The sequence below is a fragment of the Pleurodeles waltl genome, chromosome 10 (assembly GCF_031143425.1).
Source record: "Pleurodeles waltl isolate 20211129_DDA chromosome 10, aPleWal1.hap1.20221129, whole genome shotgun sequence".
Lineage (NCBI taxonomy): Eukaryota > Metazoa > Chordata > Amphibia > Caudata > Salamandridae > Pleurodeles > Pleurodeles waltl.
In genome coordinates, this window is record NC_090449.1 from 462,681,594 (window position 1) to 462,696,332 (window position 14,739).

Consider the following 14,739-nt stretch of genomic DNA (forward strand, 5'->3'; position numbering starts at 1 on the left):
TCTGGACACGTGTTTCTGGCTTTTGGCCATCATCAGCAGAGAGCGTATGTAACTGAAGGGGTCGCTTGAAATGCCGCCAAACGTCTTCACAGGTTTTTGTACCACTAAGTAGGCACACAGGTGCATCACCAGTGCTCGTCAGCAAGAGGCTCTCGGGAGCCGTAATTTAGACATCCAAAAAGAAAAAGGGAGCACACTGCCTTGCATTCAAGCGGAAAATAGCCCCAAGGCATCATGTTAAATGCAGTCATTTAAATATAAATAGCGAGAATTTTTCAAAAAATTATTCACCCTAAGTAGGTGCAGCAAGTGCCGTATCGCTGTAGAAAGTCTTTCACCTAAGGTTTGTGCAGCGAGTGCCGTATCTCTGGACACGTGTTTCTGGCTTTCGGCCGTCATCAGCAGAGAGCGTATGTAACTGAAGGGGTCGCTTGAAATGCCGCCAAACGTCTTCACAGGTTTTTGTACCACTCAGTAGACGCACAGGTGCATCGCCAGTGCTCGTCAGCAAGAGGCTCACGGGAGCCGTCATTTAGACATCCAAAAAGAAAAAGGGAGCACACAGCCTTGCATTCAAACGTAAAATAGCCCCAAGGCATCATTGTAAATGCAGTCATTTAAATATAAATAGCGAGAATTTTTCAAAAAATTATTCACCCTAAGTAGGTGCAGCAAGTGCCGTATCGCTGTAGAAAGTCTTTCACCTAAGGTAGGTGCAGCGAGTGCCGTATCTCTGGACACGTGTTTCTGGCTTTCGGCCGTCATCAGCAGAGAGCGTATGTAACTGAAGGGGTCGCTTGAAATGCCGCCAAACGTCTTCACAGGTTTTTGTACCACTCAGTAGGCGCACAGGTGCATCACCAGTGCTCGTCAGCAAGAGGCTCAGGGGAGCCGTCATTTAGACATCCAAAAAGAAAAAGGGAGCACACTGCCTTGCATTCAAGCGGAAAATAGCCCCAAGGCATCATGGTAAATGCAGTCATTTAAATATAAATAGCGAGAATTTTTCCAAAAATTATTCACCCTAAGTAGGAGCAGCAAGTGCTGTATCGCTGTAGAAAGTCTTTCACCTAAGGTAGGTGCAGCGAGTGCCGTATCTCTGGACACGTGTTTCTGGCTTTCGGCCGTCATCAGCAGAGAGCGTATGTAACTGAAGGGGTCGCTTGAAATGCCGCCAAACGTCTTCACAGGTTTTTGTACCACTCAGTAGGTGCACAGGTGCATCGCCAGTGCTCGTCAGCAGGAGGCTCACGGCAGCCGTCATTTAGACATCCAAAAAGAAAAAGGGAGCACACTGCCTTGCATTCAAGCGGAAAATAGCCCCAAGGCATCATGGTAAATGCAGACATTTAAATATAAATAGCGAGAATTTTTCAAAAAATTATTCACCCTAAGTAGGTGCAGCAAGTGCTGTATCGCTGTAGAAAGTCTTTCACCTAAGGTAGGTGCAGCGAGTGCCGTGTCTCTGGACACGTGTTTCAGCTTTTCGGCCGTCATCAGCAGAGAGCGTATGTAACTGAAGGGGTCGCTTGAAATGCCGCCAAACGTCTTCACAGGTTTTTGTACCACTCAGTAGGCGCACAGGTGCATCGCCAGTGCTCGTCAGCAAGAGGCTCACGGGAGCTGTCATTTAGACATCCAAAAAGAAAAAGGGAGCACACTGCCTTGCATTCAACGGGAAAATAGCCCCAAGGCATCATGGTAAATGCAGTCATTTAAATATAAATAGCGCAAATTTTTCAAAACATTATTCACCCTAATTAAGTGCAGCAAGTGCCGTATCGCTGTAGAAAGTCTTTCACCTAAGGTAGGTGCAGCAAGTGCCGTATTCCTGGACACGTGTTTCTGGCTTTCGGCCGTCATCAGCAGAGAGCGTATGTAACTGAAGGGGTCACTTGAAATGCCGCCAAACGTCTTCACAGGTTTTTGTACCACTCAGTAGGCGCACAGGTGCATCGCCAGTGCTCGTCAGCAAGAGGCTCACGGGAGCCGTCATTTAGACATCCAAAAAGAAAAAGGGAGCACATTGCCTTGCATTCAAGCGGAAAATAGCCCCAAGGCATCATGGTAAATGCAGTCATTTAACTGTAAATAGCGAGGATTTTTCAAAAAATTACTCACCCTAGGTAGGTGCAGCAAGTGCCGTATCGCTGTAGAAAGTCTTTCACCTAAGGTAGGTGCAGCAAGTGCCGTATCTCTGGACACGTGTTTCTGGCTTTCGGCCGTCATCAGCAGAGAGCGTATGTAACTGAAGGAGTCGCTTGAAATGCCGCCAAACGTCTTCACAGGTTTTTGTATCACTCAGTAGGCGCACAGGTGCATCGCCAGTGCTCGTCAGCAAGAAACTCACGGGAGCCGTCATTTAGACATTCAAAAAGAAAAAGGGAGCACACTGCCTTGCATTCAAGCGGAAAATAGCCCCAAGGCATCAAGGTAAATGCAGTCATTTAAATATAAGTAGCGCAAATTTTTCAAAAAGTTATTCACCCTAAGTAGGTGCAGCAAGTGCCATATCGCTGTAGAAAGTCTTTCACCTAAGGTAGGTGCAGCGAGTGCCGTATCTCTGGACACGTGTTTCTTGCTTTCGGCCGTCATCAGCAGAGAGAGTATGTAACTGAAGAGGTCGCTTGAAATGCCGCCAAACGTCTTCACAGGTTTTTGTACCACTCAGTAGACGCACAGGTGCATCGCCAGTGCTCGTCAGCAAAAGGCTCACGGGAGCCGTCATTTAGACATCCAAAAAGAAAAAGGGAGCACACTGCCTTGCATTCAAGCGGAAAATAGCCCCAAGGCATCATGGTAAATGCAGTCATTTAAATATAAATAGCGAGAATTTTTCAAAAACGTATTCACCCTAAGTAGGTGCAGCAAGTGCCGTATCGCTGTAGAAAGTCTTTCACCGAAGGTAGGTGCAGCGAGTGCCGTATCTCTGGACACGTGTTTCTGGCTTTTGGCCATCATCAGCAGAGAGCGTATGTAACTGAAGGGGTCGCTTGAAATGCCGCCAAACGTCTTCACAGGTTTTTGTACCACTCAGTAGGTGCACAGGTGCATCGCCAGTGCTCGTCAGCAAGAGGCTCACGGCAGCCGTCATTTAGACATCCAAAAATAAAAAGGGAGCACACTGTCTTGCATTCAAGCGGAAAATAGCCCCAAGGCATCATGGTAAATGCAGTCATTTAAATATAAATAGCGAGAATTTTTCAAAAAATTATTTACCCTAAGTAGGTGCAGCAAGTGCTGTATCGCTGTAGAAAGTCTTTCACCTAAGGTAGGTGCAGCGAGTGCCGTATCTCTGGACACGTGTTTCTGCCTTTCGGCCGTCATCAGCAGAGAGCGTATGTAACTGAAGGGGTCGCTTGAAATGCCGCCAAACGTCTTCACAGGTTTTTGTACCACTCAGTAGGCACACAGGTGCATCATCAGTGCTCGTCAGCAAGAGGCTCACGGGACACGTAATTTAGACATCCAAAAAGAAAAAGGGAGCACACTGCCTTGCATTCAAGCGGAAAATAGCCCCAAGGCATCATGTTAAATGCAGTCATTTAAATATAAATAGCGAGAATTTTTCAAAAAATTATTCACCCTAAGTAGGTGTAGCAAGTGCTGTATCGCTGTAGAAAGTCTTTCACCTAAGGTAGGTGCAGCGAGTGCCGTATCTCTGGATACGTGTTTCTGGGTTTCGGCCGTCATCAGCAGAGAGCGTATGTAACTGAAGGGGTCGCTTGAAATGCCGCCAAACGTCTTCACAGGTTTGTTGGACCACTCAGTAGGCGCACAGGTGCATCGCCAGTGCTCGTCAGCAAGAGGCTCACGGGAGCCGTCATTTAGACATCCAAAAAGAAAAAGGGAGCACACTGCCTTGCATTCAAGCGGAAAATAGCCCCAAGGCATCATGGTAAATGCAGTCATTTAAATATAAAGAGCACAAACTTTTCAAAAAATTATTCACCCTAAGTAGGTGCAGCAAGTGTCGTATCGCTGTAGAAAGTCTTTCACCTAAGGTAGGTGCAGCGAGTGCCGTATCTCTGGACACGTGTTTCTGGCTCTCGGCCGTCATCAGCAGAGAGCGTATGTAACTGAAGGGGTCGCTTGAAATGCCGCAAAACGTCTTCACAGGTTTTTGTACCACTCAGTAGGCGCACAGGTGCATCGCCAGTGCTCGTCAGCAAGAGGCTCACGGGAGCTGTCATTTAGACATCCAAAAAGAAAAAGGGAGCACACTGCCTTGCATTCAAGCGGAAAATAGCCCCAAGGCATCATGTTAAATGCTGTCATTTAAATATAAATAGCGAGAATTTTAAAAAAAATTATTCAACCTAAGTAGGTGCAGCAAGTGCCGTATCGCTGTAGAAAGTTTTTCACCTAAGGTAGGTGCAGCGAGTGCCGTATCTCTGGACACGTGTTTCTGGCTTTCGGCCATCATCAGCAGAGAGCGTATGTAACTGAAGGGGTCGCTTGAAATGCCGCCAAACGTCTTCACAGGTTTTTGTACCACTCAGTAGGTGCACAGGTGCATCGCCAGTGCTCGTCAGCAAGAGGTTCACGGCAGCCGTCATTTAGACATCCAAAAAGAAAAAAGGAGCACACTGCCTTGCATTCAAGCGGAAAATAGCCCCAAGGCATCATGGTAAATGCAGACATTTAAATATAAATAGCGAGAATTTTTCAAAAAATTATTTACCCTAAGTAGGTGCAGCAAGTGCTGTATCGCTGTAGAAAGTCTTTCACCTAAGGTAGATGCAGCGAGTGCCGTGTCTCTGGACACGTGTTTCAGGTTTTCGGCCGTCATCAGCAGAGAGCGTATGTAACTGAAGGGGTCGCTTGAAATGCCGCCAAACGTCTTCACAGGTTTTTGTACCACTCAGTAGGCGCACAGGTGCATCGCCAGTGCTCGTCAGCAAGAGGCTCACGGGAGCCGTCATTTAGACATCCAAAAAGAAAAAGGGAGCACACTGCCTTGCATTCAAGGGGAAAATAGCCCCAAGGCATCATGGTAAATGCAGTCATTTAAATATAAATAGCGCAAATTTTTCAAAACATTATTCACCCTAATTAAGTGCAGCAAGTGCCGTATCGCTGTAGAAAGTCTTTCACCTAAGGTAGGTGCAGAGAGTGCCGTATTCCTGGACACGTGTTTCTGGCTTTCGGCCGTCATCAGCAGAGAGCGTATGTAACTGAAGGGGTCACTTGAAATGCCGCCAAACGTCTTCACAGGTTTTTGTACCACTCAGTAGGCGCACAGGTGCATCGCCAGTGCTCGTCAGCAAGAGGCTCACGGGAGCCGTCATTTAGACATCCAAAAAGAAAAAGGGAGCACATTGCCTTGCATTCAAGCGGAAAATAGCCCCAAGGCATCATGGTAAATGCAGTCATTTAAATATAAATAGCGAGAATTTTTCAAAAAATTATTCACCCTAAGTAGGTGCAGCAAGTGCCGTATCGATGTAGAAAGTCTTTCACCTAAGGTAGGTGCAGCGAGTGCCGTATCTCTGGACACGTGTTTCTGGCTTTCGGCCATCATCAGTAGAGAGCGTATGTAACTGAAGGGGTAGCTTGAAATGCCGCCAAACGTCTTCACAGGTTTTTGTACCACTCAGTAGGCGCACAGGTGCATCGCCAGTGCTCGTCAGCAAGATGCTCACGGGAGCCGTCATTTAGATATCCAAAAAGAAAAAGAGAGCACACTGCCTTGCATTCAAGCGGAAAATAGCCCCAAGGCATCATGGTAAATGCAGTCATTTAAATATAAATAGCGAGGATTTTTCAAAAAATTATTCACCCTAAGTAGGTGCAGCAAGTGCCGTATCGCTGTAGAAAGTCTTTCACCTAAGGTAGGTGCAGCGAGTGCCGTATCTCTGGACACGTGTTTCTGGCTTTCGGCCGTCATCAGCAGAGAGCGTATGTAACTGAAGGGGTCGCTTGAAATGCCGCCAAACGTCTTCACAGGTTTTTGTACCACTCAGTAGGCGGACAGGTGCATCACCAGTGCTCGTCAGCAAGAGGCTCACGGGAGCCGTCATTTAGATATCCAAAAAGAAAAAGGGAGCACATTGCCTTGCATTCAAGCGGAAAATAGCCCCAAGGCATCATGGTAAATGCATTCATTTAAATATAAAGACCGCAAATTTTTCAAAAAATTATTCACCCTAAGTAGGTGCAGCAAGTGCCGTATCGCTGTAGAAAGTCTTTCACCTAAGGTAGGTGCAGCGAGTGCCGTATCTCTGGACACGTGTTTCTGCCTTTCGGCCGTCATCAGCAGAGAGCGTATGTAACTGAAGGGGTCGCTTGAAATGCCGCCAAACGTCTTCAAAGGTTTTTGTACCACTCAGTAGACGCACAGGTGCATCGCCAGTGCTAGTCAGAAAGAGGCTCACGGGAGCCGTCATTTAGACATCCAAAAAGAAAAAGGGAGCACACTGCCTTGCATTCAAGCGGAAAATAGCCCCAAGGCATCATGGTAAATGCAGTCATTTAAATATAAATAGCGAGAATTTTTCAAAAAATTATTCACCCTAAGTAGGTGCAGCAAGTGCCGTATCTCTGTAGAAAGTCTTTCACCTAAGGTAGGTGCAGCGAGTGCTGTATCTCTGGACACGTGTTTCTGGCTTTCGGCCATCATCAGCAGAGAGCGTATGTAACTGAAGGGGTCGCTTGAAATGCCACCAAACGTCTTCACAGGTTTTTGTACCACTCAGTAGGTGCACAGGTGCATCGCCAGTGCTCGTCAGCAAGAGGCTCACGGCAGCCGTCATTTAGACATCCAAAAAGAAAAAGGGAGGACACTGTCTTGCATTCAAGCGGAAAATAGCCCCAAGGCATCATGGTAAATGCAGTCATTTAAATATATATAGCGAGAATTTTTCCAAAAATTATTCACCCTAAGTAGGAGCAGCAAGTGCTGTATCGCTGTAGAAAGTCTTTCACCTAAGGTAGGTGCAGCGAGTGCCGTATCTCTGGACACGTGTTTCTGGCTTTTGGCCGTCATCAGCAGAGAGCGTATGTAACTGAAGGGGTCGCTTGAAATGCCGCCAAACGTCTTCACAGGTTTTTGTACCACTGAGTAGGCACACAGGTGCATCACCAGTGCTCGTCAGCAAGAGGCTCAGGGGAGCCGTCATTTAGACATCCAAAAAGAAAAAGGGAGCACACTGCCTTGCATTCAAGCGGAAAATAGCCCCAAGGCATCATGGTAAATGCAGTCATTTAAATATAAATAGCGAGAATTTTTCAAAAAATTATTCACCCTAAGTAGGTGCAGCAAGTGCCGTATCGCTGTAGAAAGTCTTTCACCTAAGGTAGGTGCAGCGAGTGCCGTATCTCTGGACACGTGTTTCTGGCTTTCGGCCGTCATCAGCAGAGAGCGTATGTAACTGAAGGGGTCGCTTGAAATGCCGCCAAACGTCTTCACAGGTTTTTGTACCACTCAGTAGGTGCACAGGTGCATCGCCAGTGCTCGTCAGCAGGAGGCTCACGGCAGCCGTCATTTAGACATCCAAAAAGAAAAAGGGAGCACACTGCCTTGCATTCAAGCGGAAAATAGCCCCAAGGCATCATGGTAAATGCAGACATTTAAATATAAATAGCGAGAATTTTTCAAAAAATTATTCACCCTAAGTAGGTGCAGCAAGTGCTGTATCGCTGTAGAAAGTCTTTCACCTAAGGTAGGTGCAGCGAGTGCCGTGTCTCTGGACACGTGTTTCAGCTTTTCGGCCGTCATCAGCAGAGAGCGTATGTAACTGAAGGGGTCGCTTGAAATGCCGCCAAACGTCTTCACAGGTTTTTGTACCACTCAGTAGGCGCACAGGTGCATCGCCAGTGCTCGTCAGCAAGAGGCTCACGGGAGCTGTCATTTAGACATCCAAAAAGAAAAAGGGAGCACACTGCCTTGCATTCAACGGGAAAATAGCCCCAAGGCATCATGGTAAATGCAGTCATTTAAATATAAATAGCGCAAATTTTTCAAAACATTATTCACCCTAATTAAGTGCAGCAAGTGCCGTATCGCTGTAGAAAGTCTTTCACCTAAGGTAGGTGCAGCAAGTGCCGTATTCCTGGACACGTGTTTCTGGCTTTCGGCCGTCATCAGCAGAGAGCGTATGTAACTGAAGGGGTCACTTGAAATGCCGCCAAACGTCTTCACAGGTTTTTGTACCACTCAGTAGGCGCACAGGTGCATCGCCAGTGCTCGTCAGCAAGAGGCTCACGGGAGCCGTCATTTAGACATCCAAAAAGAAAAAGGGAGCACATTGCCTTGCATTCAAGCGGAAAATAGCCCCAAGGCATCATGGTAAATGCAGTCATTTAAATGTAAATAGCGAGGATTTTTCAAAAAATTACTCACCCTAGGTAGGTGCAGCAAGTGCCGTATCGCTGTAGAAAGTCTTTCACCTAAGGTAGGTGCAGCAAGTGCCGTATCTCTGGACACGTGTTTCTGGCTTTCGGCCGTCATCAGCAGAGAGCGTATGTAACTGAAGGAGTCGCTTGAAATGCCGCCAAACGTCTTCACAGGTTTTTGTATCACTCAGTAGGCGCACAGGTGCATCGCCAGTGCTCGTCAGCAAGAAACTCACGGGAGCCGTCATTTAGACATTCAAAAAGAAAAAGGGAGCACACTGCCTTGCATTCAAGCGGAAAATAGCCCCAAGGCATCAAGGTAAATGCAGTCATTTAAATATAAGTAGCGCAAATTTTTCAAAAAGTTATTCACCCTAAGTAGGTGCAGCAAGTGCCATATCGCTGTAGAAAGTCTTTCACCTAAGGTAGGTGCAGCGAGTGCCGTATCTCTGGACACGTGTTTCTTGCTTTCGGCCGTCATCAGCAGAGAGAGTATGTAACTGAAGAGGTCGCTTGAAATGCCGCCAAACGTCTTCACAGGTTTTTGTACCACTCAGTAGACGCACAGGTGCATCGCCAGTGCTCGTCAGCAAAAGGCTCACGGGAGCCGTCATTTAGACATCCAAAAAGAAAAAGGGAGCACACTGCCTTGCATTCAAGCGGAAAATAGCCCCAAGGCATCATGGTAAATGCAGTCATTTAAATATAAATAGCGAGAATTTTTCAAAAACGTATTCACCCTAAGTAGGTGCAGCAAGTGCCGTATCGCTGTAGAAAGTCTTTCACCGAAGGTAGGTGCAGCGAGTGCCGTATCTCTGGACACGTGTTTCTGGCTTTTGGCCATCATCAGCAGAGAGCGTATGTAACTGAAGGGGTCGCTTGAAATGCCGCCAAACGTCTTCACAGGTTTTTGTACCACTCAGTAGGTGCACAGGTGCATCGCCAGTGCTCGTCAGCAAGAGGCTCACGGCAGCCGTCATTTAGACATCCAAAAATAAAAAGGGAGCACACTGTCTTGCATTCAAGCGGAAAATAGCCCCAAGGCATCATGGTAAATGCAGTCATTTAAATATAAATAGCGAGAATTTTTCAAAAAATTATTTACCCTAAGTAGGTGCAGCAAGTGCTGTATCGCTGTAGAAAGTCTTTCACCTAAGGTAGGTGCAGCGAGTGCCGTATCTCTGGACACGTGTTTCTGCCTTTCGGCCGTCATCAGCAGAGAGCGTATGTAACTGAAGGGGTCGCTTGAAATGCCGCCAAACGTCTTCACAGGTTTTTGTACCACTCAGTAGGCACACAGGTGCATCATCAGTGCTCGTCAGCAAGAGGCTCACGGGACACGTAATTTAGACATCCAAAAAGAAAAAGGGAGCACACTGCCTTGCATTCAAGCGGAAAATAGCCCCAAGGCATCATGTTAAATGCAGTCATTTAAATATAAATAGCGAGAATTTTTCAAAAAATTATTCACCCTAAGTAGGTGCAGCAAGTGCTGTATCGCTGTAGAAAGTCTTTCACCTAAGGTAGGTGCAGCGAGTGCCGTATCTCTGGATACGTGTTTCTGGGTTTCGGCCGTCATCAGCAGAGAGCGTATGTAACTGAAGGGGTCGCTTGAAATGCCGCCAAACGTCTTCACAGGTTTGTTGGACCACTCAGTAGGCGCACAGGTGCATCGCCAGTGCTCGTCAGCAAGAGGCTCACGGGAGCCGTCATTTAGACATCCAAAAAGAAAAAGGGAGCACACTGCCTTGCATTCAAGCGGAAAATAGCCCCAAGGCATCATGGTAAATGCAGTCATTTAAATATAAAGAGCACAAACTTTTCAAAAAATTATTCACCCTAAGTAGGTGCAGCAAGTGTCGTATCGCTGTAGAAAGTCTTTCACCTAAGGTAGGTGCAGCGAGTGCCGTATCTCTGGACACGTGTTTCTGGCTTTCGGCCGTCATCAGCAGAGAGCGTATGTAACTGAAGGGGTCGCTTGAAATGCCGCCAAACGTCTTCACAGGTTTTTGTACCACTCAGTAGACGCACAGGTGCATCGCCAGTGCTCGTCAGCAAGAGGCTCACGGGAGCCGTCATTTAGACATCCAAAAAGAAAAAGGGAGCACACTGCCTTGCATTCAAGCGGAAAATAGCCCCAAGGCATCATGGTAAATGCAGTCATTTAAATATAAATAGCGAGAATTTTTCAAAAACGTATTCACCCTAAGTAGGTGCAGCAAGTGCCGTATCGCTGTAGAAAGTCTTTCACCGAAGGTAGGTGCAGCGAGTGCCGTATCTCTGGACACGTGTTTCTGGCTTTTGGCCATCATCAGCAGAGAGCGTATGTAACTGAAGGGGTCGCTTGAAATGCCGCCAAACGTCTTCACAGGTTTTTGTACCACTCAGTAGGTGCACAGGTGCATCGCCAGTGCTCGTCAGCAAGAGGCTCACGGCAGCCGTCATTTAGACATCCAAAAATAAAAAGGGAGCACACTGTCTTGCATTCAAGCGGAAAATAGCCCCAAGGCATCATGGTAAATGCAGTCATTTAAATATAAATAGCGAGAATTTTTCAAAAAATTATTTACCCTAAGTAGGTGCAGCAAGTGCTGTATCGCTGTAGAAAGTCTTTCACCTAAGGTAGGTGCAGCGAGTGCCGTATCTCTGGACACGTGTTTCTGCCTTTCGGCCGTCATCAGCAGAGAGCGTATGTAACTGAAGGGGTCGCTTGAAATGCCGCCAAACGTCTTCACAGGTTTTTGTACCACTCAGTAGGCACACAGGTGCATCATCAGTGCTCGTCAGCAAGAGGCTCACGGGACACGTAATTTAGACATCCAAAAAGAAAAAGGGAGCACACTGCCTTGCATTCAAGCGGAAAATAGCCCCAAGGCATCATGTTAAATGCAGTCATTTAAATATAAATAGCGAGAATTTTTCAAAAAATTATTCACCCTAAGTAGGTGCAGCAAGTGCTGTATCGCTGTAGAAAGTCTTTCACCTAAGGTAGGTGCAGCGAGTGCCGTATCTCTGGATACGTGTTTCTGGGTTTCGGCCGTCATCAGCAGAGAGCGTATGTAACTGAAGGGGTCGCTTGAAATGCCGCCAAACGTCTTCACAGGTTTGTTGGACCACTCAGTAGGCGCACAGGTGCATCGCCAGTGCTCGTCAGCAAGAGGCTCACGGGAGCCGTCATTTAGACATCCAAAAAGAAAAAGGGAGCACACTGCCTTGCATTCAAGCGGAAAATAGCCCCAAGGCATCATGGTAAATGCAGTCATTTAAATATAAAGAGCACAAACTTTTCAAAAAATTATTCACCCTAAGTAGGTGCAGCAAGTGTCGTATCGCTGTAGAAAGTCTTTCACCTAAGGTAGGTGCAGCGAGTGCCGTATCTCTGGACATGTGTTTCTGGCTTTCGGCCGTCATCAGCAGAGAGCGTATGTAACTGAAGGGGTCGCTTGAAATGCCGCCAAACGTCTTCACAGGTTTTTGTACCACTCAGTAGACGCACAGGTGCATCGCCAGTGCTCGTCAGCAAGAGGCTCACGGGAGCCGTCATTTAGACATCCAAAAAGAAAAAGGGAGCACACTGCCTTGCATTCAAGCGGAAAATAGCCCCAAGGCATCATGGTAAATGCAGTCATTTAAATATAAATAGCGAGAATTTTTCAAAAAATTATTCACCCTAAGTAGGTGCAGCAAGTGCCGTATCTCTGTAAAAAGTCTTTCACCTAAGTTAGGTGCAGCGAGTGCCGTATCTCTGGACACGTGTTTCTGGCTTTCGGCCATCATCAGCAGAGAGCGTATGTAACTGAAGGGGTCGCTTGAAATGCCGCCAAACGTCTTCACAGGTTTTTGTACCACTCAGTAGGTGCACAGGTGCATCGCCAGTGCTCGTCAGCAAGAGGTTCACGGCAGCCGTCATTTAGACATCCAAAAAGAAAAAGGGAGCACACTGCCTTGCATTCAAGCGGAAAATAGCCCCAAGGCATCATGGTAAATGCAGACATTTAAATATAAATAGCGATAATTTTTCAAAAAATTATTTACCCTAAGTAGGTGCAGCAAGTGCTGTATCGCTGTAGAAAGTCTTTCACCTAAGGTAGATGCAGCGAGTGCCGTGTCTCTGGACACGTGTTTCAGGTTTTCGGCCGTCATCAGCAGAGAGCGTATGTAACTGAAGGGGTCGCTTGAAATGCCGCCAAACGTCTTCACAGGTTTTTGTACCACTCAGTAGGCGCACAGGTGCATCGCCAGTGCTCGTCAGCAAGAGGCTCACGGGAGCCGTCATTTAGACATCCAAAAAGAAAAAGGGAGCACACTGCCTTGCATTCAAGGGGAAAATAGCCCCAAGGCATCATGGTAAATGCAGTCATTTAAATATAAATAGCGCAAATTTTTCAAAACATTATTCACCCTAATTAAGTGCAGCAAGTGCCGTATCGCTGTAGAAAGTCTTTCACCTAAGGTAGGTGCAGCGAGTGCCGTATTCCTGGACACGTGTTTCTGGCTTTCGGCCGTCATCAGCAGAGAGCGTATGTAACTGAAGGGGTCACTTGAAATGCCGCCAAACGTCTTCACAGGTTTTTGTACCACTCAGTAGGCGCACAGGTGCATCGCCAGTGCTCGTCAGCAAGAGGCTCACGGGAGCCGTCATTTAGACATCCAAAAAGAAAAAGGGAGCACATTGCCTTGCATTCAAGCGGAAAATAGCCCCAAGGCATCATGGTAAATGCAGTCATTTAAATATAAATAGCGAGAATTTTTCAAAAAATTATTCACCCTAAGTAGGTGCAGCAAGTGCCGTATCGATGTAGAAAGTCTTTCACCTAAGGTAGGTGCAGCGAGTGCCGTATCTCTGGACACGTGTTTCTGGCTTTCGGCCATCATCAGTAGAGAGCGTATGTAACTGAAGGGGTAGCTTGAAATGCCGCCAAACGTCTTCACAGGTTTTTGTACCACTCAGTAGGCGCACAGGTGCATCGCCAGTGCTCGTCAGCAAGATGCTCACGGGAGCCGTCATTTAGATATCCAAAAAGAAAAAGAGAGCACACTGCCTTGCATTCAAGCGGAAAATAGCCCCAAGGCATCATGGTAAATGCAGTCATTTAAATATAAATAGCGAGGATTTTTCAAAAAATTATTCACCCTAAGTAGGTGCAGCAAGTGCCGTATCGCTGTAGAAAGTCTTTCACCTAAGGTAGGTGCAGCGAGTGCCGTATCTCTGGACACGTGTTTCTGGCTTTCGGCCGTCATCAGCAGAGAGCGTATGTAACTGAAGGGGTCGCTTGAAATGCCGCCAAACGTCTTCACAGGTTTTTGTACCACTCAGTAGGCGGACAGGTGCATCACCAGTGCTCGTCAGCAAGAGGCTCACGGGAGCCGTCATTTAGATATCCAAAAAGAAAAAGGGAGCACATTGCCTTGCATTCAAGCGGAAAATAGCCCCAAGGCATCATGGTAAATGCATTCATTTAAATATAAAGACCGCAAATTTTTCAAAAAATTATTCACCCTAAGTAGGTGCAGCAAGTGCCGTATCGCTGTAGAAAGTCTTTCACCTAAGGTAGGTGCAGCGAGTGCCGTATCTCTGGACACATGTTTCTGCCTTTCGGCCGTCATCAGCAGAGAGCGTATGTAACTGAAGGGGTCGCTTGAAATGCCGCCAAACGTCTTCAAAGGTTTTTGTACCACTCAGTAGACGCACAGGTGCATCGCCAGTGCTCGTCAGAAAGAGGCTCACGGGAGCCGTCATTTAGACATCCAAAAAGAAAAAGGGAGCACACTGCCTTGCATTCAAGCGGAAAATAGCCCCAAGGCATCATGGTAAATGCAGTCATTTAAATATAAATAGCGAGAATTTTTCAAAAAATTATTCACCCTAAGTAGGTGCAGCAAGTGCCGTATCTCTGTAGAAAGTCTTTCACCTAAGGTAGGTGCAGCGAGTGCTGTATCTCTGGACACGTGTTTCTGGCTTTCGGCCATCATCAGCAGAGAGCGTATGTAACTGAAGGGGTCGCTTGAAATGCCACCAAACGTCTTCACAGGTTTTTGTACCACTCAGTAGGTGCACAGGTGCATCGCCAGTGCTCGTCAGCAAGAGGCTCACGGCAGCCGTCATTTAGACATCCAAAAAGAAAAAGGGAGGACACTGTCTTGCATTCAAGCGGAAAATAGCCCCAAGGCATCATGGTAAATGCAGTCATTTAAATATATATAGCGAGAATTTTTCCAAAAATTATTCACCCTAAGTAGGAGCAGCAAGTGCTGTATCGCTGTAGAAAGTCTTTCACCTAAGGTAGGTGCAGCGAGTGCCGTATCTCTGGACACGTGTTTCTGGCTTTTGGCCGTCATCAGCAGAGAGCGTATGTAACTGAAGGGGTCGCTTGAAATGCCGCCAAACGTCTTCACAGGTTT